General features: G+C 41.0%; 1 long non-coding RNA gene across 3 annotated transcripts in view; it reads right to left on the minus strand.

The window, feature by feature from the left end:
* Window positions 1–27,347, minus strand: part of LOC144578592 (uncharacterized) — a 366,916-nt gene that overhangs the window by 224,979 nt on the left and 114,590 nt on the right. For 2 of the 3 annotated variants that reach the window (XR_013524696.1, XR_013524697.1), the window contains exons 1-3: window positions 21,257–21,329; window positions 15,756–15,927; window positions 1,958–2,091 (exon numbers count right to left, since the gene is read on the minus strand). This is a non-coding gene — a long non-coding RNA (uncharacterized LOC144578592). Of the gene's footprint in view, window positions 1–1,957; window positions 2,092–15,755; window positions 15,928–21,256; window positions 21,330–27,347 lie in introns of those variants that run through there. The other variant, XR_013524698.1, reaches the window with a different exon arrangement.

A 27,347-nucleotide genomic window follows, 5' to 3' on the forward strand; every position in this document is an offset into this window, starting at 1 on the left:
TCATGCTACTACCTTGATCTCAGACATCCAGCCTCCAGAATGAGAAATAAATTTTTGTTGTTTCAGCTACCCAGTCTGTGTCAATTTGTTAAGATGCTCTAGGAGACTCACACCGGTTCTCCACAACAAAGACTGTGAACACTCTCTAATCAGTGGAATTACCCCTTCAAAAGAGTCCCAAGCCAGAGGGCTTCCTACCCTTGCCTGGGAATCTCCAGCCAATTTTGTAATTTTCCAGTTATAGTGTCTAGAAATAAAACCTCGATTCCCCTACTCTAGTTTTGACTTTGAGATAGAGTGGAAATCTAATTAAAACGTGACTTTCTAAACATCTGCCAGCCCATCCAGAATGTCTTCTCCATATGCAACTCCCAGAGATGCTTCAGATGCTGGGAAGTGAAGGACTGGATGAAATGAAGAGATGCCAGAAAGAAACAGCCCTTTGCACTTATCCACACTGAGCTGTAAAGGCTTTCGCCATATGCCATTTCCATTCTCTGAGCAATCCTGGGAGACACTGAGGGACAGTTGCAGTTGCTCCCATTCTACAGATGAGAAAATTGAGGCATTAAGAAACAGAGCAGCTTAAGACATTGTTTTCCAGCCCCAGTGGTGAGCATACTCTGCAGCTGCTTGCATATATCTTTGGGGTGTGTGTGTGTGTGTGTGTGTGTGTGTGTGTGTGAGAGAGAGAGAGAGAGAGAGAGAGAGAGAGAGAGAGAAAATGAACATATACTTGGGCTCTAATGAGTGCACGTGCTTACATTAAAGTAGCCGCCAAACTGGTGTTCTCAATTCCAACCTAGTATTATTCCCATATTAAAACTTCCCAGGGACTCCAACACAGACTGCTCTTAGGATGTCTGAAATGCTAAGCATGACTTAGAAGGCCCCCAAATGCCTGACCCTAGCTCTTCACTGTGGCACCATCGCCCTCCAATCACCACTCCCACTTTCTTCCTGAAACATTCCTCTCCTTTCTACCCATTTTACCTGGCAAATGCTTTTCCATGTGCTTAGCTTAGGCAAAACTTCTTCCAGGAAGTTCTCCTGGATTCCACCAGCTGACTTCAATGTTCCTCTGAGGGTCTCTACCATAGTCTCTGCCGCTCTGCTTCTTGTACTATATTATCATCATTGGTTTGTCATCCCCCACTAGAGTATAAGCTAGGTAAGAATAGAGGCTGTGTCTTGTTCTTCATTCTATCCCCAGGGTTGAGTCCAGTGCATAGCACATAGTAGATGCTCATTGAATCAGTTTAAATGAATGTTGAATAGGAGTCAGATATATGTACGTGTGGGGCAAGAGAACAAGGTATCATCTTTATCTTATGTTTGGGCATTTTCATGAGTGTAGCCCAGAAAGAACTGTAGCCCAGCATGACCTTAAGTCAAGCAGAGGTTGACCTTAAATCAACCATCAGACAGAGGAACTAGAACGGCAGACTTTAGTAAAGTGATTATTTTCCTTCCCTGGCCTCTAGATGGAAGATAGGATTTGCCTTGAGATTATAGGATTTGCCTCAACATTATCCCTTTCTGTTCTGAGTTTTCATGGTCTGTCAGTGAAATTCAGTGAAGGACAGAGAAGAATAGTTTGCATAAAAGAAGCTCAACTTTAACCGATTCACCCTGGGAAATAGCGTTGTAACCATAACACTCAGCCCAAAGATATAAACTAAGAAAAGATATAAACCCATCCCACCTATATTTATGCCATGTCCCAGGCATATTGCTGAGCTATAGGGAGACAATGGTGGCCAAGCCATGATGACCTTTGTCCTCAGGGAGTTGACCTGATAAGGGAGATGGACAGCAAACAAATGCAAACCTACATTTTGTTCTGCTTTTGGAGGGCCTTGTCCTAGACTTGGCCAGAAAGAGCAGAGTCTGATCACCGCACTTAAAACGCCCAGATTGCTTTACTTTCCCCCATTGGATTCCCTCAGACGGGTACCTGGAAATGTGTCTTCTCCTGGCTGGCTGCCATCTTCTCTTGGTTGCCTCTTGGCTGTCTCCTCAAGGCCTTGGCTCTATCCTTCCAGATCCCTACACGGTCAAAGGCATGGTTTGGTTATTCCCGGCTTCATCCTGAAAGAAAAATGGCAGATACGTTTCTTCATGGTAATTCTCTTAACTTCCTCAGAATGAACTAGACACAAGCTAAGAAAACTTCTTGCTGATTGGCTTTCATAGCTTAACTGCGATGATGTATTATGCTAAAGACTCCCTTTCCTATAAGAGATGAGAATGAAAAGGAGCTATGGGAATACAAAAGAGGGCTCATTGCCTAGACCTGGGGGCATGAGGGAAGGATCACAGAGGAAATGATATCTCTGCTTCCATCTGTAACTCTATCTTCCTTCAGAAGAGCTATCAAAGCACTGTCCTCTTGTTGTTGTTGGCTCTATATGTGGTAGAAGGTGAAGGGACATGTATTAGTTTGTTTTCATACTGCTATAAAGAACTATCTGAGACTGGGTGATTTATAAAGAAAAGAGGTTCAATTGACTCACATTTCCTTAAGGTGTGGAGAGGCCTCAGGAAACTTTCAATCTTGGCAGAAGATGAAGGGGAAGCAAGTCTTACATGATGGTAGGAGGGAGAGAGTGAAGGGGGAAGTGCCACACTTTAAAACCATCAGACCTCGTGAGAATTCACTCACTATCACAAGAAGAACATGGGGGAAACTGTCCACATAAACCAATCACCTCCCTCCCTTGACATGTGGGGACTAAAATTCGAGATGAGATTTGCGTGGGGCCACAGAACCGAGCCATATCAGGACATCTCTATCAAATAGGATATAATTGGCTACAAATAAGAAAATCCATCCCAAACCTGACTTAGAATATAAGAGTCAAAAAGTAATAGCAAACAATATAGGCAACACATTGGTTCACAAGTATGAAGAACACAGAAAGAACAGATTTTAGGCATAATTTGATCAAGACTCTAGTTCTGTTTGTCTGTCATTATACCTTTTTTTTTTAACTTCCTTATGTCAGCTTCATTCTCAGCCAGATTTCCTTCATCACAGCAAGATGATATTCACAGTTCCAAGTTTCCCATGCATACACTATATTTTCCATAGCAAAAGAGTATGTCTAGCTCAGCAATCTCTACAAGAATCTTAAGATTCCTTTTGACTGGGCAAGTTTAGGTCACAAACCTATCCCAGAATCACTCACTGTAGCTGAGGGCATAAGGTTTAGCCAAGGTCTTATATTCCACCCTGTGAAGACTTTCTAGAACTGCATATAAGCACTAATAGAAATTGGGGCTACTGCCCTGCATGGTCAGCCAGCCTACTCCCAGCCCAAGAGCTGGCTCAGAGGTGGCCCCATCACACAGAGAAAGCCCCACACAGCCACATGGCATGCTACACCCACACCTAGCCTGAGAGTCAGCCCAGTGGGGACCCCACCCTACAGGAGAGCCCACTAAACAGTCTGTTAACCCACCACACCTGCAGATACCTGGCCCAATAACCAACTCTAGGCCCTAGGTCCCAAAAACATTATGCCACCATTGTCACAAACTCCCATAGCCAAGGCCATGACATAATTGCAGACATTGCAGGCAAAGATTATAACTAAAGAATCTCTATGGAGACCACACGACTGAGTCCACTTAGAACCAAAACCAGTGCACCATTCCCAACTGACACCCTAGGGCCGTCTACAGGGAAAAGTCTCATTCTATAAAAGTTATTCAATAAAATTGAAAAAAGTAACTGTTCCACTTAGTGTGTATATATCAACATAGGGACACAAGAAAAAGCAAATAAAGGTAAGAATAAGCCTTCAATAACAGATGCCAAAGAAAAGGATATTTATAAAATGCCTGAAAAGGAATTCAAAATAATAATCTTAAAGAAATTCAACAATATACCAAATAATACAAAAAAATCCAATAAAATTTAAGAAAAGAGCTGAATGAGAAATTTAACAAAGAAATAGATGTTTAAAAAGAACTAAGGCTGGGTGCAGTGGCTTATCCCTATAATCCCAACAGTTTGAGAGGCTGAAGCAGGAGGACGACTTCTGGTCAGGAGTTCAAGACCAAATTGGGCAACATAGTGAAACAATGTCTTTACATAAAAATTTTTTTAATTAGCTGGGTGTAGTGATGCATGCCTGTAGTCCTAGCTACAGAGGTTGCTGAGGTGGGAGGATCACTTGAGCCCTAAAGATTGAGGTGACAGTGAACTATGATTACACCACTGCATTCCAGCCTGGGCAACAAAGCGAGACCCTGTCTCAAAAAACAAAGAAAGAACAAAACAGAAATCTTGGAGCTGAAACAAATAATCCCATTAAAAAACAAGCAAAACTCTGAATAGACATTTCCCAAAATAAGACATACAAATAGCCAATGGGTATAGGAAAAAAAGTTCAGCATCACTAATCATCAGGGAAATGCAAATCAAAGCCACAGTGAAATATCATCTTACCCCAGTTCATACTGCTATTATCAAAAGACAAAAAAGATAACAAATGCTGGTACAGAGACAGAGAAAAAGAAATTTACTCTGTTGATGAGCAGGTAAATTAACATATTCATTGTGGAAAAGAGTATGGATGTTTCTCAAAAAATGAATAGAACTACCATATGATCCAGCAGTCCCACCACTGGGTTTTTGTCCAAATGAAAGAAAAACAGTATATCAAAGGGTTAACTGCACCATCATGTTTATTGCAGCACCATTTATAATAGTCAAGATATAAAATCAACCGAAGTGTCGATCAGTGGATGATTAGGTAAAGAAAATGTGTTGTATATATGCAATGGAATACTATTCAGCCTTAAAAAGAATGAGATTCTATTATTTGCAGAAACATGGATGATAGTTATTAGAGGCTAGAAAGGGTGGGAGGTAGGTGAGGAAAGGTTGATTAATGGGTACAAAAATACAGTTACATAGAAGAAATAAGTTCTAGTGTTTGATAGAACAATAGCGTGACTATAGTTAATAATATATTGTATATTCAAATATTATATATATAGTATATTTCAAAGTAGCTAGAAGATTTAAAATGTCCCCAACACAAAGAAATAAATGTATACGGTGATGGATATCCTAAATACCTTGAATTGATCACTATATATTGTATGTGTTTATCAAAATACCATATACCCCATAAATATTTACAAATGTTATATATCGACTAAAAAAAGAGGGAATAGAATCTTGGAGCTGAAGAATTTGAAATGTTCCCAACACAGAGAAATAATAAATGTTTAAGGTAATGGGTATATTAAATATCTTGAATTGATTATTATATACATATTCATTTAACAAAATATCACATGTACCCCATAAATATTTACAAATATTGTGTATCGATAAAAATAGAGGAAGAACATCTTGGAACAAATAATTCCACGAATGAAATAAAAATAACAGAAGCTTCAACAACACACTAGATCAAGCAGAAGAAAGAATTTCTAAACTTGAAGACAGGTATTTAGAAATAACTCAGGCAGAGAAAAAAAAGAAGTTAAAAAGAATGAAGAAGCCTACAAGACTTATGAGATACCATTAAGTGAACTATATCTAGCAAAGCTCTTCTTTAGAAATAAAGGAGAAATAAAGACCCTCCCAGATAAGCAAAAACTGAGCGAATTCATCACAAATAGACAAGTGTTGCCAAAAAGCAAAGTGCTTAAGAGAGTACTACAACTGGAAACAAAAGGATGGTAATTACCATCATGAAAACATATGAAAGTATAAAACTCACCAGTACAAGTAAATCCATACTCATACTCAGAGTACCCCATGCTGCAATGGTGCTGTGTAAATCTTTAAATCCTCTAGTATGACGGGTTAAAGTTAAAAAGGTCAAAAACATCAACAACTAAAATTAGTGGCTAAAGAACACACAAAAGACCAACATGTAAACTAAGGCTAACAAAATACAGCCTGGGCACAGTAGCTCACACCTGTAATCCCAGCACTTTGGGAGGCCAAGGTTGGTGGATCATGAGGTCAGGAGTTCGAGATCAGCCTGGCAAACATGGTGAAACCCCATCTCTACTAAAAATATAAAAAACTAGCCAGGCATGATGACTGGCACCTGTAATCCCAGCTACTTGGGAGGCTGAGGCAGAGAATTGCTTGAACCCGGGAGGCAGAAGTTGCAATGAGCCAAGATCACTCCACTGCACTCCAGCCTGGGCAATAGAGTGAGACTCTATCTCAAAAAAAAAAAATACAAATTGTGTGTGTGTCTGTGTGTGTGTGCACATGCACGCACACACACGTCTCAAAAAAATACAAATTGTGTGTGTGTGTGTGCGTGCACACGCACGAGAGAGAGAGAGACAGACACATCTGGAGGATTTTTTTTTGAGACAGAGTGTCACTCTGTCATCCAGGCTGGAGTGCAGTGGTGTGATTACTGGGATTACAAGCACATGTCACCAAGCCTGGGTAATTTTTGTACTTTTACTAGAGACGCATGTTGGTCAGGCTGGTCTTGAACTTCTGACCTGGTGATCTGATCGCATTGGCCTCCCAAAGCAGGCCTGAATTGCCACACCTGGCCCTCTAGAGGATTTTTATCTGACCAAAAGTAAGTTGTTAACAGCTTAAAATCATCTATTATAACTAAAAGACACTTTATGTTAGCCCCAGAGTAATAACAAAGAAACAAATCACAGTAGATACACAAATGAGAAAGAAAAAAAAGCAACATCAAAGCTTAGTGCCACAGAAAATCACCACACCGCATAGGTTAACAAGAGAGAAATAAAAGCACAGAAGATCTATAAAACTGCCAGAAAATTATCAACAAAATGGCAGGAGTAAGTCCTTACTGAACAATAACAATGTTTAATATAAATGAATTAAATTCTGCAATTAAAAGACATAGAGTGGCTGAATGGATTTTTTAAAACAAGACCTAATTATAGGTTACCTATAAGAGACCTACCCCATCATTAAAGACAGACTGAAAGTGAGGGATAGAAAAAATGCAAAAAGAAACCAAAAGTGATCCAGAGTGGCCATACTTTTATGAGATAAAATAGACTTTAAGTCAAAAACAATAAAAAGAAACTAAGAGGATCATTACATGATTGAGAGATTAGTTCAACAAGATGATACCACAAGTGAAAATAGACATGCACCCACCACTGGAGCACCCAGATATGTAAAGCAAATACCATTAGATCTAAAGGGAGAGACAGACTGCAATGCAGTAATAGTAGGGGACTTTAACACCTCCGTTTTAACAATGAACAGATTATCCAGACAGAAAATCAACAAAGAAACTTGGACTTAAACAACACCACAGACCAAATGGACCTAACAGACATTTACAAAGCATTCCATTCAACAGTTACAGTATACTTATTCTTCCCAACTGCACATGGGACATTCTTCAGAATAAATCATATGTTAGACCACAAAACAAATCTTAACAAATTTGAGAAGACAGAGATTATATCATATATCATTTTGGACCACAATAGTATAAAACCAGAAATCAACAAGAGAATCTTGGAAACCTTATAAATACATCAAAATTAAACAGCATGCCTCTAAGCAACCAAAAGGTTAATGAAGAAACTAAAAGAAAAATTTTAAAAATTTTTTGAGATAAATAACAATGGAAATGCATTATACCAAAACTTATGGAATACAGCAAAAGCAGTTATAAAATGTAATTTCACAGCAATAAACAGCTACATCATCTTTTGTGTTAGATTAGAAATCTAATAAAGATTTATTAATCAGCATTCTAGAAAGTTTTTTTTAAAAAATCCAAGCCATGGACAAATCAAAAGTATAAAAATTCTAAGTACTATTACTCCTTATTAGCTTTCTAATAAAGAGTCTAACCATGCACTTCCAGGGAATAAAAAAGTCAGAACTAAACCCAAAATTGGTAGACAAAAGAAGAGCTGGCCTTTCTAAAAGATAATCAAAATCAAAAAACCCTTCACTAGACTAACTTGAGAAAAGAGAAAATATCCAAATAAATAAAATCAGAGATGGAAATGGGACAAAACAGCTAATATTGCAGAAATACAAAGGATCATAGAGGCTATAACGAACAACTGTACATCAAAAAAGTTGAAAGCCTAGAAGAAATAGATAAATTCCTGGACACGTACAACCTGCCAAGATTAAATTATAAAGAAATAGAAACTCTAAACAGACCAATACTGAGTGAGGACATTGAATCAGTAATAAAATGTCTACCATTGAAAAAAAGCCCAGTACCTGATGAAACTAGCATTACCCTGATTCCAACACAAGAAAAAAAAAAAGAGGAAAACTAAGGCCAATATCCTTGATAAACACAGATGTAAAAATTCTCAACAAGATACTATCAAACCAAATTCAACAGAAAGACAGAAACCATATGATTGCTTCGGCAGATGCAGAAAGAGCTTTTGACAGCTTTCAACATTCATTTATGATAACAACTGTCAACAAATTTGTTACAGAAGGTATGTACCACCACACCACAAAGGCCAGATATGACAAACTCACAGCAAAGAACATATTAAACAGCAAAAGCTGAAAGCTTTTTCTCTAAGATCAGGAACAAGACAAGGATGTCCACTTTCATCACTGTTTATTCAATATAGTACTGGAAGTCCTTGCCAGAGCAATTAGGCAAGAAAAGAAGAGAAAACACATAAATTGAAGAAGATGAAGTCAAATTTTTCCACTTTGTAGACAACATGGTTTTATATATAGAAAACAGTAAAGACTCCACCAAAAAATTGTTGCAACTAACCAAGGAATTCAGTAAATTTGCAAGATACAAAATCAATATATGAAAATCAGTAGCATTTATATATGCTAATAGCAAACTATCTGAAAAAGAAATTTTAAAAAACAATTTCATGTACCATAGCTGTAAAAAAGATACCTAAGAATAAACTTAAGCAAGGAAATGAAAGATCTCCACACTGAAAACCATAAAATATTAATAAAAGAAATTAATTAAGATACAAATAAGTGGAAAGACATTTCATGTCCAAGTAGTGAGTTTTTAAAATTTATTAAATTTTTCTTAAATTGCTACACAAAGAGTACCATGTCCAATTATTGGAAGAATTAATATTGTTAAAATCACCAAAGTGATCTGCAGGTTTAATGTAATCTCTATCAAAAGATCAGTGGCATTTTTCACAAACATAGAAAAATCAATCCTAAAATTCATATGGAACTACAAAAGACTCCAAATAGCCAAAGCAATCCTGAGCAAAAAGAACAAAGCGGGACATATCACACTACTTAACTTCAAAATATGCTACAAAACTATAGTAACCAAAACAGCCATTATGGGCACAAAAACAGACATATACACCAATGAAACAGAACAGAGAATCCAGAAACAAATTCATGCACCTATAGCCAACTGATTTTCAACAAAGTTGCCAAGAACACACACTGGGGAAAAGACCATCTCTTCAAGACATGTTGCAAGGAAAATTGGATATTCGCATGTAAAAGAATGAGACTAGACCCCTTCCTCACAACATATACAAAAATGAACTCAAAATGGATTAAAGATCTAAATGTAAAACCCCAAACTATGAAACTACTAGAAGAAAACATAGGGGAAATGCTTTACGACATTGGGCTGGGCAAAAAAAATTTTAATAAGCCCTCAAAAGCACAGGCAACAAAAGGAAAAGTAGACAAATGGGATTACATCAAAATAAAAACCTTCTGCACAGCAAGGGAAACACTAAACAGAGTGAAGAAATAACCTACAGAATGGAAGAAAATATTTGCAAACTATACATCTGACACTACTATCCAGAATATATAAGGAACTTAACAACAACAAAAACTTATTTTAAAATGGGCAAAAGACCTTACAAGACATTTCTCAAAAGAAAACATGCAAATGACTAGGAGTTACATGAAAAAAATGCTCGACATCACTAATAATTAGGGAAATGCCAATCAAAACTGCAATGAGATACCATTTGACTCCAATTAGACTGGATATTATCAAAAAGACAAATAAAAACAAATGTTGGTGAGGATGCAGAGAAAAAGAAATGTCTACACATTGTTAGTGGGAATGTAAAGTAGTACAGCCACTATGGAAAACAGTATGGATCTTCCTCAGAAAATTAAAAACAGAACTACTACATGATTTATCCATCCCACTATGGAGTATCTATCCAAAGAAAATGAAATTAGCATGTTTAAAAGATACCTCTACTCCCATATTTATTGCAGCATTATTACAATAACCAAGATATGAAATCCACCCAAGTGTCCTACGATAGATGAATGGATGAAGAAAATCTGGTATATACACTAATACTATTAATACTATCGGCCATAAATATGAAATGTTATCATTTTTGACAACATGGATGGACCTGGAGAACAGTATGCTATGTGAAATAAGCCAGATATGAAAAAACAAATACCATATGATCTCACTCATATGTGGAATGTGAAAAAAAAGTTGCTATTATAGAAGCAAAGAATAGAACAAGGGATAACAGAGACTGAAGAGAGAGTGGGAAAAGGAATGATAGGTCAAAGTTGATCAACTGATACAAAGTTACAATTAGGAGAAATGAGCCCAAATCGTTGGGAGAGGATAATTAAAAGTACGGTATTTTGTAGATTACCAAATAGCTGGAAGAGAGGCTTAATTGTCCTTATCACAAAGAACTGATAAACATACAAGGTGATTGACACATTAAATACCCCAATTTGATCATTATACAATACATATATATCAAAACATCAAATTATACCCCGCAAATATGTACAATATAATATGTCAATTTTAAAAAGGCATCTAATTTGGTGACAATTCCCCCAAAAAAGAAATTGGGGGGCTACTGAAAGGGAGGATAAGGCAATGGTTGGTGGGGTTCCATCTGTGTTGGTTAGAATTAGGTTCAGCTGTAAGTGGCAGAGACCCTAACTAGCAATTGCTTAAACTTAAATAGAAATCTTTTTTTTCTCTCTCTCTCATGAAAAGTCCAGTAAGGTAGTTGAAAGCTGGTATGGTTTATGACAGCATCATGTACCCAAGCTCCTTCTGTTTCTTCTACTGCAAATGCCATGTTTACCTCATTGCCAAGATGACTGCCCCAGCCATTACATCTGCAATCCAACCAGCAGAAGGGGCAAAGCAAAGGAGAAGAGCGTGCCCATTCCTTTTAAAGAAACATCCTTAAAGTTGTACATAAAAATTTCTACTTATATCTCGTTGGCCAAAACTTAGACACAGAGCCACAGTTTGCTGCAAGCAAGGATGGGATTCATAGTCTTGATTCTGGGCAACTTAATATGCTCCACGAAAAATCATTTTACTCTAGAAGGAGGAAGATTAGATATGGAAGGTTGACTGATAGTCCCTTGCTCAGCATCCTCGGGTACTGAAGGTAACCCCTCCCCAGATTTCACAGAACTCCCTGGCATAAGTGACTGCAGCAAGTTAACCATACTTCATTCCAAGACTTTGAGGACTCAGGACTCATTGGGGAATTACATGAGCCATCAAATGTGAAAACTGGAAAACTGCTGACCTTTCTTTAAAGCAATCATTTCATTATTTCCCTTCCTTTTTTTTTTTTTTTTTTTTTTTGAGATGGAATCTTACTCTGTTACCCAGGCTGGAGTGCAGTGGTGTGATCGAGCTCACTGCAACCTCCGCCTCCCAGGTTAAAGAGAGTCTCCTGCCTCAGCCTCCCAAGTAGCTGAGATCACAGGCAGGTGCCACCATGCCCAGCTAATTTTTGTATTTTTAGTAGAGACGGGGTTTCACCATGTTGGCCAGGTTGGTCTCAAACTCCTGACCCCAGCCGTCTCAGCCTCTCAAAGTGCTGAGATTACAGGCATGAGCCACTACACCCAGCTCCTCCCTTTTTTTTTTTTTTTTTTTTTTAACACCCTGTTATTTGCAGCTCGAGCAGCAACTAGTCTAATGAAAAGATCACTAACTTTGGTTCAGGAAACCTGGTTTTGAATCTTGAATAAGCCACTTACTAGCTATATGGTCTTAAAGCATTTAACCTCTCTGTGCCTCATTTTCTCCTCTGTAGAATGGGGATTATAAGGTCTCATGAGATTGTGTTAAAGACGAAGCAGTAGCTCATAGTAAGCGCTCAGTAATTGGTAGCTACTAAAATCGCCAGGCTTCTCTGTCCTGGAGGTCATTCCAGCTGCCTTCTACATTATCACCCAATAAGTGGAGTTTATTAAATGAGCCTTCATTCTAGGGCTAAGCCACATGGTTTTCAAATAATCAATATGTTAAGCTACCCAACATAAGCAGACAGGCTATAAATCAAATTAGATTCAAAGTCTGTCACAGATAAAAGGGACCTTCACATGCCTTGATTTGTCATTTTTCTGTTTGCCGCTGTTATCATTATTGCTCATAACAATGGCAAGAGCTGTCAATCCCCCTGCTGTGCCAGGCACTGTGATTTTTAAACTTCACAGTGGTCCCGTCAGGTGAGTTTTTTCATTCCCCTTAACAGATGAGGAAACTGAGGACTTTGCCACAAGTCACCCAGTGCCAGCCTGGTGCTCAGATCTGAGTCTAAAGTATCTGTGTTTGTTAGAATTAGGTTCAGCTATAAGTGGCAGAGACCCAAACTAGCAATGGCTTAAACTTGGATAGAAATTTCATAGGAATCATATTGTAGCTGTTTTGATCTTTCTGAGGAACACCCATACTCTTTTCCATAGTGACTGCACTACTTTACATTCCCACCAACAATGTGCAGACATTCCTTTTTCTCTGCTTCTTAGTATTTGCTCTTTTTATAATTTTTATGTTTAAAAATCCCCAAAAACCATAAAAGAAAATAACCCATTTTATACCACTTTTCTTCTTTTGAAGTCTTTAATAAAAGAAAAAGTGAAAACATCCCCCCAGCTCTTCCAAACTCTCCCTCAGAGATAACCACTGTTAGCAGATTGTTTTTCATGCTTACACAGTTTAATATTATTTAAATTTCATTTTTACTCTTCTGCAAACAAGTCATTTCAAACAGGAGGAGTTAAAATAGCTATGTTTAAAGCCTGCAGGGAAAGATGACTTTCATTCTACATTCACTGGCTTCTGTATCTTTCATTTATTTGTTCATTCATTTGTTCACTCACTCAACAAATATTAACCAAGTACCTCATACTTGCCAAGAACTAGTTAGGCACTGAAAATACAAAAATGAAGAAAATTCAGGTCCCTTCTTGGAGAAGTCACCAGCCTAGAAGGTGGTGACTTCACCCATCATTGCACAAAATGAAAAGACCTATAATCAGGATGAGGGGCAAAAATGAGAGAAAGGTCCAGACAAGGAGATGCTTGAGTTTGGAATTAGGGAAGGCATTCACTGCACAGACAAGAAGCCATGCTATTCTGAGCCAAGGCCAGTAGGAGAGAGCCCAGGGGCCTTTTGTGTGGCTAGAACGTCATGGAAGGAAGTGTAACAGTGATGGAAATGAGGCTGGAAAGGGCACTTGGGACTTGAATTACATTCTTAAGTCTTTGCAGTCCGTCTGACATTCCTATCTGCTACAAACCCTCTTGTTCTAGAAGGAAAATAGATGATGGACATGTGAAAATATTATTCTAGAGGAAAGATAGGTGTTCAACTTGTGAAAAGAGAGTGGTTCCATTTTAAAATCCATCAGGAATACTACTTGGCAATTTATAAAATGAAACAGTGATATGATACATGCTGCAGCATGAATGAACCTTGAAAACATGCTAGGCAAAAGAAGCCAGTCGTGAAAGAACCTATGTCAGTTTCTTTCATTTATATGAAATGTCCAGAACAGGCAAATCTTTAACAATGGAAAGTAGATTAGTGGTTGCCTAGGGGTGGAGGGGGTGGGAAGAAATGGGGAGTGACTGCTAATAGGAATAGGACTTGGGGAGGGAGGAGAAAATGTTCTAAAATTGATGATGATGGTTACACAATTCTGAATATACTGGAACCACTGAATTGTACACTTTAAGTTGTATGGTATATGGATTATATCTCAATTAAGTGACTCAAAAGGAAGCGTAATAGAATTTTAAAAATCTCTCCATCATTAGAAAATACTACTACTGAAAACTGCCAGAAATAAGTATATGTTCAAGACAGGCTTTTGTTAGCATTGTTTCTTCTCCATCACCATCCTTTGAAAAATATAGAATATCTTGAATGTGAATTACCCTGAAAGTTCATTGGTCAGTCAACAACCCAGGTCTATTCTTTACTCCCATGTTTAATCCAGAGGTTACTAGAGGACAGTGACTCTCAAACTCTCATCCTAGAACCACCTCCATCAGAATCACTTGTGGTGTGGGTTATCAATGCAGATTCCCAGACACCACCTAGGCCTAGTAAATCAAAATCTCTGGATGTGAATCCCAGGGATTGGCACTTTAATATTGATATATACCAATGTTTGAAGACCTCTGCTCCAGACTATGATGCCTGGCTTATAATTTACTCCCTTTCATCATGTTAGCCCCCACCTGGTTTCTAAGTCTGAGGTGATCCTAAATAGACCCATATCATGGAACACATCAAAACACCCAAGGCAGAAGAACCTTTGCAAAGAGATATGAAAATAAATGCAATCTGTGTATGACTGTAGAAGTGACTGAGTGTTCACAGACGTGTTAAGGACAGAAGGAAGAGGATGGCCAAAAAATTTAGGACCAAAATCGGATGAGCTGAATGACCTCAAATCTAACTTCTCTGACCTCAGCACACAGGCTGGATTGCATAAGAGCATGCCACTCCACCCATCTCCCACCTTCTGGATTTTTCCAATCTATGGAACATCCTTCTGACTGCTGCGACTATGGCCTCACTATCTCTCTGGAGACTCAGTCAATTCCTGTGTAAAATAATGGGTTTGATCCCAGTTGTCTTGGAATTCTCTCCAGGCTCTGACATTATACAATACAGGATCCAATGACTCTTGAGCAAGATTAGAAAGGCTTCTACCATGGTTTTGACACCCAGAATTAAAACAAAGAGGGCCTGTACATGGTGGCTCATTCCTGTAACCCCAGCACTTTGGGAAACCAAGCTGGGAGGATCTCTTGAGTCCAGGAGTTTGTGACCATCCTGGGCAACACAGCAAGACCTTGACTCTACAAAAAAATTTTTTAAAAAATAGCTGAGCATGGTAGCATGCATGCATAGCCCAAACTACTTGGGAGGCTAAGGTGAGAGGATCACTTGAGCCCAGAACTCAGGCTGCAGTGAGCAAAGATAACACTGTCGTACTCCAGCCTGGGAGACAGACCAAGACCTTCTTTTGAAATAACAAAAATAAGCAAACAAAACAAAAAACAAAAAGGGCTATCACTGGCATCTCCAAAATTCACATTATTGAGATACTGTTTACCTATGATAAAACATACATCTAAGTGTACGTTTTGATGAGTTTTGACACCAAACTCTGAGATCTGTCCACAGTATTACATGGGTGTGCATGGGAAGCTTTTTTTCCCCACAGCTTTTGCTTCATGGGCCTGGGAAACAGCACAAGCGTCACTTCCCAGGAAGTCCCCTTCCCCACGCTAACCAGGCCCAGCCAATCATTTGCCCTCAAACATCATGTACCCCCTGCCTTTGTAGCCCCTCACTACTGGTTGTGACTTCCCCAAGGCTGCCCAAGAGTCTCCCTGGAAAATCTCAGATTTGTGAGTGTTTCCCGCTTTCCTGGATGCTGAGGAACCACTGATAATTTCCCGGCCTCCTTGGTTTTCATAGGGTGGTCAGTTTATCAGTACCTCATAATGGCTCCTTGCTGAGGCACTCCCGTGGCTGTATTCACATTCCAAGTTCCGGGTCTGAGGATTTACATAGCAGCTGAGATTCACTTGCTAAATGGAAGATCTGTCACTCAGGCTCATTCTTCAACTGTTACAGGATGGAAATTCTTGACTGTGAGTTGTCCGGGTTCTTGGTGTGTTGAACAAAGAATCAAAATATACAAACAAAGCAACAAAAAAAAAATTATAAAAGCACAGATTTATTGAAGCAAAAGTATACTCCATGGAGTGAGAGCAGGCTTGACCAAGCAGCTCAAACACTCCAATTACAATGTTCTTTAGGGTTCTTATTAAGCTAAAAGAATTTGGTAACACCCACTAGGTGCCCTTTAGAGACCTCCAATTGGTTACACCCTATGTAAGATTGGCCCTTGACCAATCAGAGGCTGAAGTGGAGATGGTTCATGACCAATCAGAAGCTAAAGTGGTCCATCAGAGACTTGGCCTGTGGTCAATCAGAGGCTGAAGTGGAAATTTTCATCTTGTTATTTCCAGAGTGAGGATGTGGCTTGTATGCTGCCTAATCTTGCCTAGAACTGGCTGCACCTGCTGTTCTTTTGCTTATGCCTTAACCCTTGGTTACACTCATTCCCTACTGTCTCTTGCAAAAGGCAGAGGATGTGACTCGTGCATCTTGTAACCCTGGTTCTAGGATACCGTGGTGCATGACGGAGAATCATTGCTTGGTCTCCATCCCCCAAGTGGCGGTGGCTCTGACAGACCTCCTGGCCTTGTTAACACCAGTGGCTGCATCTTGTCCACAGGAAACTGCAGCCTCAACAATGCCCTGGCTGCCCATAACCAGGTGCAATTCCACTTCCCCAGAACACGAGACTGGAGAAATGACCCTAAGTAGTTGTACTCCAGGGAGGATTGTGAATTTAAAAACAAACTCACTTTCTTTCTGCTAAATAATACCCCACCTTTTAACACCCCAACTACCCCTTAGCTACAGAAAGCTCACCACTAATCTACTCCTCTGTCCAATCAAATTCTTCATGTTGACAAAGACCAGAATAGCTTATTAAGGACCAGGTTTGCAGGTGAGTGCGCCGTCCTGAGAGTCGCAGTTCATTTTTAGAAAATAAATTCCAATTCCCAATCTCAGTTGCTTGTTTCATTTCCTGGCTATACATTTCCACTTGTGGGGCTGTTGCTGCTGCTCCTGACACCATGTCTGGGAACTCGGAACCTAGAGACTCTGGAGAAATGTACATGTGGGCTTTCTTCATAACCTGTAGAGGGAACTTTGCATGCTATCGAGGATATCTGAGTGTGGGGGACACACTGACACATCGATTACCCCTTATGTACCAGGCACTAGTCTACTCCCTTTACATACTCATGAGTTGTGGGATACTGGTCCCATTTAATGAATGAAGAAACTGAGGCTCAAAGAGTCTAATGATTTTTAATCTCAGAAAATGTCACCATTTTCCCTTCAGTTGCTCAAGCCAGAACACTGGGAATCCTTTTTTTTTTTTTCTGAGATGGAGTTTTGCTCTTGTTACCCAGGCTGGAGAGCAATGGCGCGACCTCAGCTCACCGCAACTTCCGCCTCCTGGGTTCAAGCAATTCTCCTGCCTCAGCCTCCCGAGTAGCTGGGACTGCAGGCATGCGCCACCATCCTTCTTAACTCTCTTCTGCTCATCACTAATTATTTTCCTTTGGCGCACAAATTAGGTCTTGAATCCACACAAATGCCTTTATCCCTACAGCCATTGCCCTGGTCTAGGCCACAGTCACTCAACAAGCAATACTGATTGTCTGGTATGTACCAATCTCTGTTCCAAGAAGCTGGGATACCCAAAGCAACAAAACGGGTGAAGATCTCAGCCCTCAAGGAGCCTACATTCTGGCCATCGCTGTAGGTTACCGCCCTATCCTCCAACTCGTTCTCCTCCCACACAAACCATCCTCCACAATTCAGTTGACTTTTCCAAAATAAAAACTGAACCATGTAATTACCTTTTTAAAATTGTCTAAGGGGCTCCCATTACTCTGAGGACACAGGTCTATTCTCCTTCATATGCTTTTGATTCCCTTTCATAACCCAGTCCTATCTCTCCAGTCCCAACTCTCACCATTCTCCTCTCTACCACACACTCCATTAAAAGAAAAAAAAAAAAAACTACACACACACACACACAAAACTTCCGGATGAACTTTTCTCAATTTATTTAGAGTTCAAGGCACTCCGCTGTCTCTAGCCCCCTGGCCTCCACATACGGGGGTCTCTCTGCCCAGCAGTTTCCCTTCCTCCATCTCCTCTTCCAGCCTTAACTTTCAGCTTAGGCTTGGCTCCTCTGGAGAGCCTTCCCTGACTACTACCCTGTCCAGATGACAGTGGAAACTTCTGCTACATGATCTTATAAAAATGGGTCTTCCCATAACCTCACTTGGGTCACACTTTGGCAGAGCTGTCTTTGCCACTAGACTGTACTATTTGAAGGTAGGGATGAAATAGTGTATCCCCTGTTTATCACTGTATCCAAAGGGATATCTCAGCACTAGTTTTTGAAAGGAATGAATACATGAATGCTGAAGAAGGAAAGGGTCTCAGTTCCACAGCTAGTAAGTAGCCAAAATGGGATTTGAACTTCAAGCTTCTACTTTTAACCACATCATAAGCCACTGTAGGGTAAATGCACCTGAGAGCAATAATGATGACTCTGTATGGCAGACGCACCTGAATGTGCGTTCCGAGCTAGGGAATCAGGAGTGGCCAAAGTGGAGATTTTTTTCCTTGTCTATGTAGAACATCTGAGTTCCTGACCTGTCCCATGAAACATGTGTCGTGCAGGGGATTGAAACCCTAACTTTTGGAGTAAATGAAAGTTGCCAGTGGAGGTCATTAAGGGGAGGATGCTAGGTGAAAATGCTAAGTAAACTGCATGCTGTTTTTTTGTTTTTATTTTGAGACAGAGTCTCACTGTGTCACCCAGGCAGGATTGCAGTGGCACAATTTCAGCTCACTGCAACCTCCACCTCCCGGGTTCAAGTAAATCTTGTGCCTCAGCCTCCCAAGTAGCTGGGATTGCAGGCATGTGCCCCAATGCCCGGCTAATTTTTGTATTTTTAATGGAGATAGTGTTTCACCATGTTGGTCAGGCTGGTTTCAAACTCCTGACAGGTGATCCACCCATCTCACCCTTCCAAAGCGCTGTGATTACAGGTGTGAGCCACCATGCCTGGCCAAAATTACATGTTGTTTGCAAGCAGTTGAGGTTTTCTTGCCCAGTCCACCACCCCACCACTGCATTCTCTCCCCTGTATGTAGCCCCCAATGAAACCCCATGTCTTTTTTTTTTTTGAGATGGAGTCTCGCTCTGTCACCCTGGCTGGAGTGCAGTGGCACAATCTCGGCTCACTGTAACCTTGCCTCTCAGGTTCAAGTGACTCTCCTGTCTCAGCCTCCCAAGTAGCTGGGATTACAGGCACGCACCACCACATCACACTAATTTTTGTATTTTTAGTAGAGACAGGGTTTCACACCACGTTGGCCAGGCTGGTCTCAAACTCCTGACCTCAGGTGATCTGCCCACCTCAGCCTCCCAAAGTGCTGAGATTACAGGTGTGAGCCTCCATGCCTGGCCACCCCATGTCTTATTTACTGGTTCTGGGTCTCTTCTTCAGTCTCTGGAACCTGGTGCCTTCCTAATGAGGTTAATAGGGGTTTAGCATAACACCCACTGTGAGGGATGTAGTTAGTCATGGGTAGAGTGAGCTTTGGGAATAATTTACCATTACTTGTCACAGATCTTCCTGATGAGAAGCAGAGCTTAGGCTAAGCAGACAGGAAAGAGGATGAAATATAAGATGCAGTGTGAGGTCTTAAGATTGATCAACTTTTGCATTGGCTACCAAGGGAATGACAAGAATGCATAATATCCAAATTGGGATAAAGTTTAGACATTGCCTTGCCTTTTAGCCCACTAGAATAATAAAAATTGAGGTTAGAATCCGAGGTTTCTTGACACCAGATTCCATGTTTCTGCCATGGGCATAACTGTGACGGGGTTGAGGGGAGGGAGGTCTAAGTGCCTAGTGATCATTAAATGTTTCAAAAGCAAAAAAAAAAAAAAAAAAAAAAAAAAAAAAAATCCTAAATCTGCTTCTGTCCATCAGGGCAGTAGCTATGGAGGAGAGCTTCTCACTTCTAGATGGAAATTTTTTTTCCAGTAAGACAAGATGAACATTGCCTTATTGGAAAGGAACCATTGAGCCCAGAAACTGCTGTGGGTCATTACAGGAAAACTAACTTTTATCTTAGCCATTTGCCAGTGAAGGAATGAGAGAAGGAAAACTAAAACTTAACCCACTTGTAGAGCTGCTTATGTCCACCTGCACTGGGGAGGCAGTGGGGAGAAAGGGGCTTGTGGGAAGATTGTGTCAGCTCCATTGTACCGTGTGTCAGTGTGCTAAGCATATCACACGCCTTAGCCCATTAAATTCTCACAACCACCCAATGGGACATACACTAGTAGGTGTCGAGCTGGGACTTGATCTGACTTCAAGGCTCAGGTTCATGAACAACAGGCTCTGTGGACTCTCGGTCATTAGAGTAGTTGGCCATGAACTGTATGAACACTCACTAAATACTGCCTGGTTCAGACCTACATCATCTTTCCTACCCAAGGAAAGCCCCAGCCAAACAAAGAATGACCTCTCAGGTCCTTCAGAGGACCCCATGATGTGGAGATGCCCACGGATTATGAGAGACAGTGCTTAGGCATGAACCTTGCACATTCTAGAAAGTTCTCATCCATTGAGAACAGCAAAAACAACTGCTAAGCACTGATCATGTGTATGTCAAGCACTGTATTTTCCATAGGTACCTTCAAATTATATGTGGTTGACCCCAGGAGATCATTATGATCTCCATCTTCATTTTCTCTAAACCATTTTCAAAGAGATAAGTTAATGTGTCCAATGCCAGACAGATGCTTAGGGTCAGAGGCGGGATTCAAACCTAGGTCTGCCTGCTTCTAATTCTGCTGCCCTTACCCGTAATGGATGCCAAGTGCCTACAGCATTACCGCCAGCCAAATGGCACCACCTGGAAAAAATGCAGTGGGTTGTGGTCAAGAGTCCTCAATTCTATGTCTTTACTTCATCTGTCAGAAAGCACTTGCCTCCCATAGTGACTTGAAGATAAAATCAGGTAATCTCAAAACACATTGGAAATGTGCTCTGTGTAAATGCAGGCTCTTTGCTCTGCTTTGAATTATTATTATTCATTGTCCTTGGAAGGAAGTGAAGAAGGAAGATGCAATTTGTTGCTAAGCCCCCAGCTGGAGAAATACATCTTGGAATAGAATGGCAGGGCAGAGGATGGATGATCATTTCCCTTCCTTAGTCCAAGACCTCTTGCTTTCATTTGCATAAATGCAGGTCCCTGAATAGCAAATTGCAGCCACTAAAAGCATTGGCTGACTCTTGACCTGGAGTGAACTCACCTGGAGTGACCTGGAGTTGAATGTGCTTTTCTTTTTCTGAGTCCTCACCCCCACGCACTCTCAGAATCCTTGGTTGGATTAAAACAGCAGAGACAGTAAAATTCAGTGACTGTTGCTGTGACATCTAAAGACCAAATATCAGCTCATTTCTCACAGCAGCAAATCATCCAGAGATTTAAAAGAGCTGATGTATATTTATTTTGCCAGGGTGGGGTTGAGACAGAGTCTAACTCTGTTGCCCAGCTGGAGTACAGTGGTGCAATCTCAGCTCACTGCAACCTCAGCCTCCTGAGTAGCTGGGACTACAGCTGTGCACCACCACACCCAGCTAATTCTTGTATTTTTAGTAAAGATGAGGGTTTGCCATATTGGAAAGGCTGGTCTCAAACTTCTGATCTCAAGTGACCATTCCACCTCAGCCTCCCAAAGTACAAGAGCTGATGTGTTTAAATCCCTGACACAGAGGCTTGCGCAATGTTAACATTCTAGAAATGGTGATGTGGGGGTAGAAACAGCCCACATACAGACGGTGGTTAAGAATCTCATTGTTTGAAGATGGACAGGCCCAGCAGTTCATTTCCTATTTGTGTGGACACTGGGCATGTTTTTAACCTTTCTGTTTCCACTTTCTGACCTCAAAGGGTCATTGTGAGAACAAAATGACACCCCGCCAAGCACCTCGTAAATGCTTGCACTGGTCTGCTCAGACCTCCATGGCAAAATAGCACAAGACTTGGAGAGCTGCTTATGTCCACCTGCACTGGGGAGGCAGCGGGGAGAAAGGGGCTTGTGTCAGCTCCATTGTACCGTGTGTCAGTGTGCTAAGCATATCACACGCCTTATCCCATTAAATTCTCACAACCAATGGGACATACACTAGCAGGTGTCAAGCCGGCCTTATACAACAGACATTTGTCTTCTCCAGTTATGGAAGCTAGAAGTTCAAATTCAAGGTGCCAGCAAATTCAACTTTGGGTGAGATCCCTCTTCCTGGCTTCCAGATCACTGCCTTCTTGTTCTGCCCTCACACAGCCTTTTCTCTGCACAAGGAGAAAAAGAGAGCGCTGGTGTCTTTCTCTTTTTTTTTTTTTTTTGAGACGGAGTTTTGCTCTCGTCACAACCTCTGCCTCCTGGGTTCAGAGGATTCTCCTGCCTCAGCCTCCTGAGTAGCTGGGATTACAGGCACCCGCCAGCATGCCCAGCTAATTTTTTGTATTTTTAGTAGAGACGGGCTTTCACCATGTTGACCAGTCTTTCTCTTTTTATAAGGACACCAGCTCTATTGGATTAGGACCTCACCTTAATTGCCTCCTTAAGGTCCTTATCTTCAAATAGGGCTTCAATATTTGAATTTTGAGGAGACACAACTCAGGCCATGATGGAGTTCAAACAATGGTCACTACTTTGCGCAGTCCATCAGTGGTAGCAGTTGCATAGATGGAGAAAGTTGATTGCTTCCGTTTCTCTTTGCCATCTGCAATTCAGACCGCTGCCCCTGTCCCTGCTCCTACTCCAGCATACACACAAGACCTCCAGGCCCCAGGAGCAACTGTGGTCACCTCTTCTGGGCAGGCTGCTTTCTCCCCAAAGTACGAGGAGGCTTCAGTTGACTTCTAATTACTCAGATCCTCAGGGCTGCTGTCCCCACTGCTATGGATATGATCTCTCCTTTCCTAATCCTTCCTCAACAGTTTTTAAAATCTTTAAGTTCTGAGGTACATGTGCAGGATGTACAGGTAAAACTGTGCCTGTGTGGTTTGCTGCATTTATCAACCCATCACCAGAGTTTTCTCTGCCAGACACTCTTTCAAGCTCTTAGTATTCCTTAAGTATTTAACCCAGGTGCATTAGCTATTTCCCCTGGCCCAAGGTGAGAGGACACCCTTCATTCACAGAACCAGCTGGAAATCGACTTCCCTGTTTCTAGCAGTGGGTGGTTTTGCCAGAAAGCAAAACATTTCACCACTGGCAGATGGAACAACTGGGGATTCCTAGCTGTTATCAGGGAAACTGAGACGCTAAACATCCAGAGAGTCTATAAAATTCCTCAAGAGAAAAAACTCGATTGTGTTGAGTTTCTATTGACAGTTGTATTAATACAGTAACAACCAATATTTATTTATTCATTGGTTCATTTATTTTTCCAGCTTTTATTTTAGGCTCAGAGGTGCGTGTGCAGGTTGGTTATATAGGTAAACTTGTGCCACTAGGGTTTGTTGTACAGATTATTTCATCACCCAGGTACTAAGCCTAGTACCCAATAGTTATTTTTTCTGCTCCTCTCCCTCCTCCCACCCTCCACCCTCAAGTAGGCCCCAGTGTCTGTGTGTCTGTTGTTCCCCTCTTGGCGTTTGAGTAATGACCATTCTTACTGAGTATTTACTATATAGTATCTACTGAACAGTGTCTGAGAGCATTGTATGGATGATTTCATTTCATCCTCACGATAGCTCCACGGCAGTGGCTCTCAATGAGGGGAGGGAGGGGGGATTTTGCCTCCCAGGGGACACTGGCAGTGTCTGGAGATGACTCTGCTTATCATAATGCAGTAAGGGGAGAGTGCTACTGGCATCTAGAGGGTAGAAGCTAGAGATTATGCTAAAAACCCTACAATGCATAGGGCAGCCCCTCACCACGAAGAACGTCCTGGCCCCAAATGTTGATAATGCCAAGATTGAGAAACCCTGCTATACAAGGCAGCTACTTTTATATCGGCACCATTTTACAGATAAGGACACCGAGTATCAGAGGAATTAAGTGATCAGCTTCCCATTACAGACCAAGTAGCATTTAACCCAAGAGCGACGGATTTCAGAGCCTCATTTTTCACCACGCAGCTATAAACCATCATGATGCTGCATTCCACTTAAGGTTGCCTCTTCATTAGAGCCACTGCTGTCCCGGACCCTGAAACCATGTGTGGATGTCCACACTTGATTACAGCCAGCCTGGCAATGTGCTGACACTAGGAACCAACCCATGCTTGATTCCAAATCATCCTTAAGCTGTCAGAAGTTACCTTTCACAAGCAAAAAAGAAAAGAAACCCTGATTCATGAATTTGCCAACTGCTTTCCCCCCCAGCTGCAGCTAACATAGGTATTTCCAGCTATAGATTATATTGAATCGCTGGGACTGAAAAAAAAAGAAAAGGAAAGGAAAGAAAATCAGCTTCAGGTGCAGCGCTAAAGAGAGAATGAGCCTGAGAAGAAGAAGAATGATTCGCCCTACCTTTCCATATTCATCCTCACACTTCGGATCAAAAAGTAATTGCCAATTGTTGTCATGTTAAGAGAGAGGTAACTGTGTAGGTCAAGCTTTCTGATTTTTTATTCAGGGAAATTTTCCATTCCCCAAACTCTCATCTAAAAGCCCAAGCCTGAGAAAGCTGTGCTGCCCGAAGGGGCCCAGAGAACACAAATGATTTTCTTTAAAGACTCCTTTGTCCATCAGAAAGCAAGTGATTTGATCAGACTAATTATTTCCCAACAAAGACATAAGGTTTCCTTTTAGTGCCTGCTCGCTTCTTGCTATCAAAGGGGCATTTTTTGAAAAAATGTATCTCGGACAAAGAAGATCAAAAGAGAAGCATATGTCCGGAGCGAATAATATTTTTTCACATTATTTCCAGTTGAATTTGCTTAAATCTCTCATATTTTACTACTTGTCATTACTGGAAACTTTCACCTTGAGTTATGGCTGGTGAGGGAAAAGAAGGCACTCCGGTGAATGATGCTGGGTAGCAGAGGATGCAGAAGACAAACACAGGCCCGGGGTGACTGACGAATAAAGGGAATAAGAAAGAGGCAACTGTTCTATCTCAGTAATGTCATCAATACCCACGTCTGTAGTAGAGGCGTGGTGGGACTCTGCATGCAAACTGGAAGGGGATTGTTCCAAAGGAAAATCAATGTTTAGATTAAAATGGGTTTATGAAGTTATGTCAAGAGAGCTTCTTTTCTCTCTCACCCCAGGGTTACACTAAGAGGCTGCTGCACATTGTAAGCTACCCAGCCTTCTTTCCAGCACACTTGAGCATGGCAGCTTAGCCGTGGGAAAGCAAGAAGTGCCCTTTTGAAGATGGTAATGCAAAAATTAAAATAGCCCCGATGAAAGCCAACATTGATGAAGTTTCCTTTGCCAGACACTCTTTTAAGCTCTTAGTATGCAGCAGTTCATTTTGTTCTCACAATAACCTTATGAGATGGGCCTTATTACTGTTTTTATTTTACAGAGGGAGAAACTGAGGCAGAGTTGTACGTGGAGGTATAAGTTTTGGCACATCTAAAAGTATGGGGTACCTGGGTTCAGGTTCTGATCTGGCTTTTGCTAGCTTAGTAATCTTCACACAGGTTGAGTTTCTGAGCTTCAATTTTCATCATTCAAGAACAATGACGAGTATGAGGATGGTGGTGCCTGGCTAAATGTCACAGGTTGTCTAGGGGATACGTTGAGATGATTTAAGTAAAGTCCTTAACACCTTGCAGGGCAGAGAGTAGCTATAATATCTTAAAATGTGAGCTGTCTTTTTGACACCTATTTGGTGCTGAGGGTCAAGTCACCACCTTAGTACTCTGAGAAATGTAGACTCTGGCACCATGAAAAGACCTTTATGTTTCAGCAGATATAGCTTCAAACCCAGGCACAGCTTCTATGTGGCCCTAGAGAACTCACTTGACCTCTCTGAGCTTCGTGTGTGGGAAAAGCCTACTCCAATGGCAGTCACGTGTTGGTGTCTTGAAATCGTTGGTTAATAAATAAAAGGCATCTTTTTTCCCTCTTTTTAAATCTTAGGATTCCACAAGACTCTCTTTTTTCTGCGTCAGCTTCATTCTCTCCTCAGACTCTCCTATCCCCAAGCCAACCTGAACAAGCTCTGGCAGGGAATTCACTTGGAGCTCTGCGTTTGTCCTTTGCCACAAGCCCCTAGAAGCATATTGACCGGCCACAACAACCATCCCAGTTAATGCTCCCTGGGTTGGCTCCAGTCCCGGCATGCAGCCTCATCCTGGGACTGCTCTCCCATTGGGATCAGGGTCTGCTCCTAGAAGGTTGAATCTCTGACCAAAAGCTTAGTCTTGGCAGCCTTCTAACTTTTGGAAGCTGGACTCTGTCCCATCTTCCATGTCCCCCAGCCACTGGCCAAAGTTCTGTTTCAAGTCCACAACCTAAGTCACCATCCACTACATGCTTTCAAGTCATAAAAACATGAGTTGAAATCCTAGCTGTGGCAGACCAAGTCATTCCAACTTTCTAAGCCTCAGTTCCCTTATATGTAAAACAGAAATAAGATGCATAACTCATCAGGTTGTTGAGAGGATTAAATACAAGAGTGTAGGTAAGTCATTTAGGACAGTATCTGGTTGACAACAAATTTTCAATAAAAGACAGTGATTTCCTGTCATAATTTTGCCCCCAAGCCCCTACTTAGATCAGATTCCTCAAACATCAGCTAGAGTACGGTAGAATCCAAGTTCACTAGATCCCTTTTGTACTAGGCTAGTTCTACACCTAGTTCTTTACACACCTAATGTACACTCTTCTTATCAACCCTTTTCAGAGGTTCTTACATAACCTAGTGAAGTTCCACATTTTATATCACAATGATACCCAGTTTCTTAGGAGGTTCTCTAGTATGACTGTGTGTCTTAAGGGCTACTTAGAACTTCTCAGATACCAAACTACTGCTTGATACTAGGAAGACAAGTGGGTCTGGGATGCAAGATGCCCTCAGATGCACATTCTCCCAGATGCAGTCAACACCACATTTTTCCCTTCTAATCTACAGAGTATCCTGGCTTCTTACAGTTCCCTACTTAAACTCTGTGCCTCTCTGAACTCTTTAAATTAAAAACGACTTAATTTAGCTTAAACAAATAAAGGAAATATATTGGCTTACATCAAAGATTCAAAGTGCAAACTGGCTTTAAACAAAAATTGATCCAGGGTCCAAGAGTTGTCATCAAGAGTCTGCCTCCATCTCTCAGTTTTGTTTCCTTTCATGTTGGCTTCTGATATGGTCTGGCTGTGTCCTTACCAAAGTCTCATCTCATATTGCAGCTCTCTTAATTCCCATGTGTTGTGGGAGCGAT

The sequence above is a fragment of the Callithrix jacchus genome, chromosome 12 (genome assembly GCF_049354715.1).
Source record: "Callithrix jacchus isolate 240 chromosome 12, calJac240_pri, whole genome shotgun sequence".
NCBI lineage: Eukaryota > Metazoa > Chordata > Mammalia > Primates > Cebidae > Callithrix > Callithrix jacchus.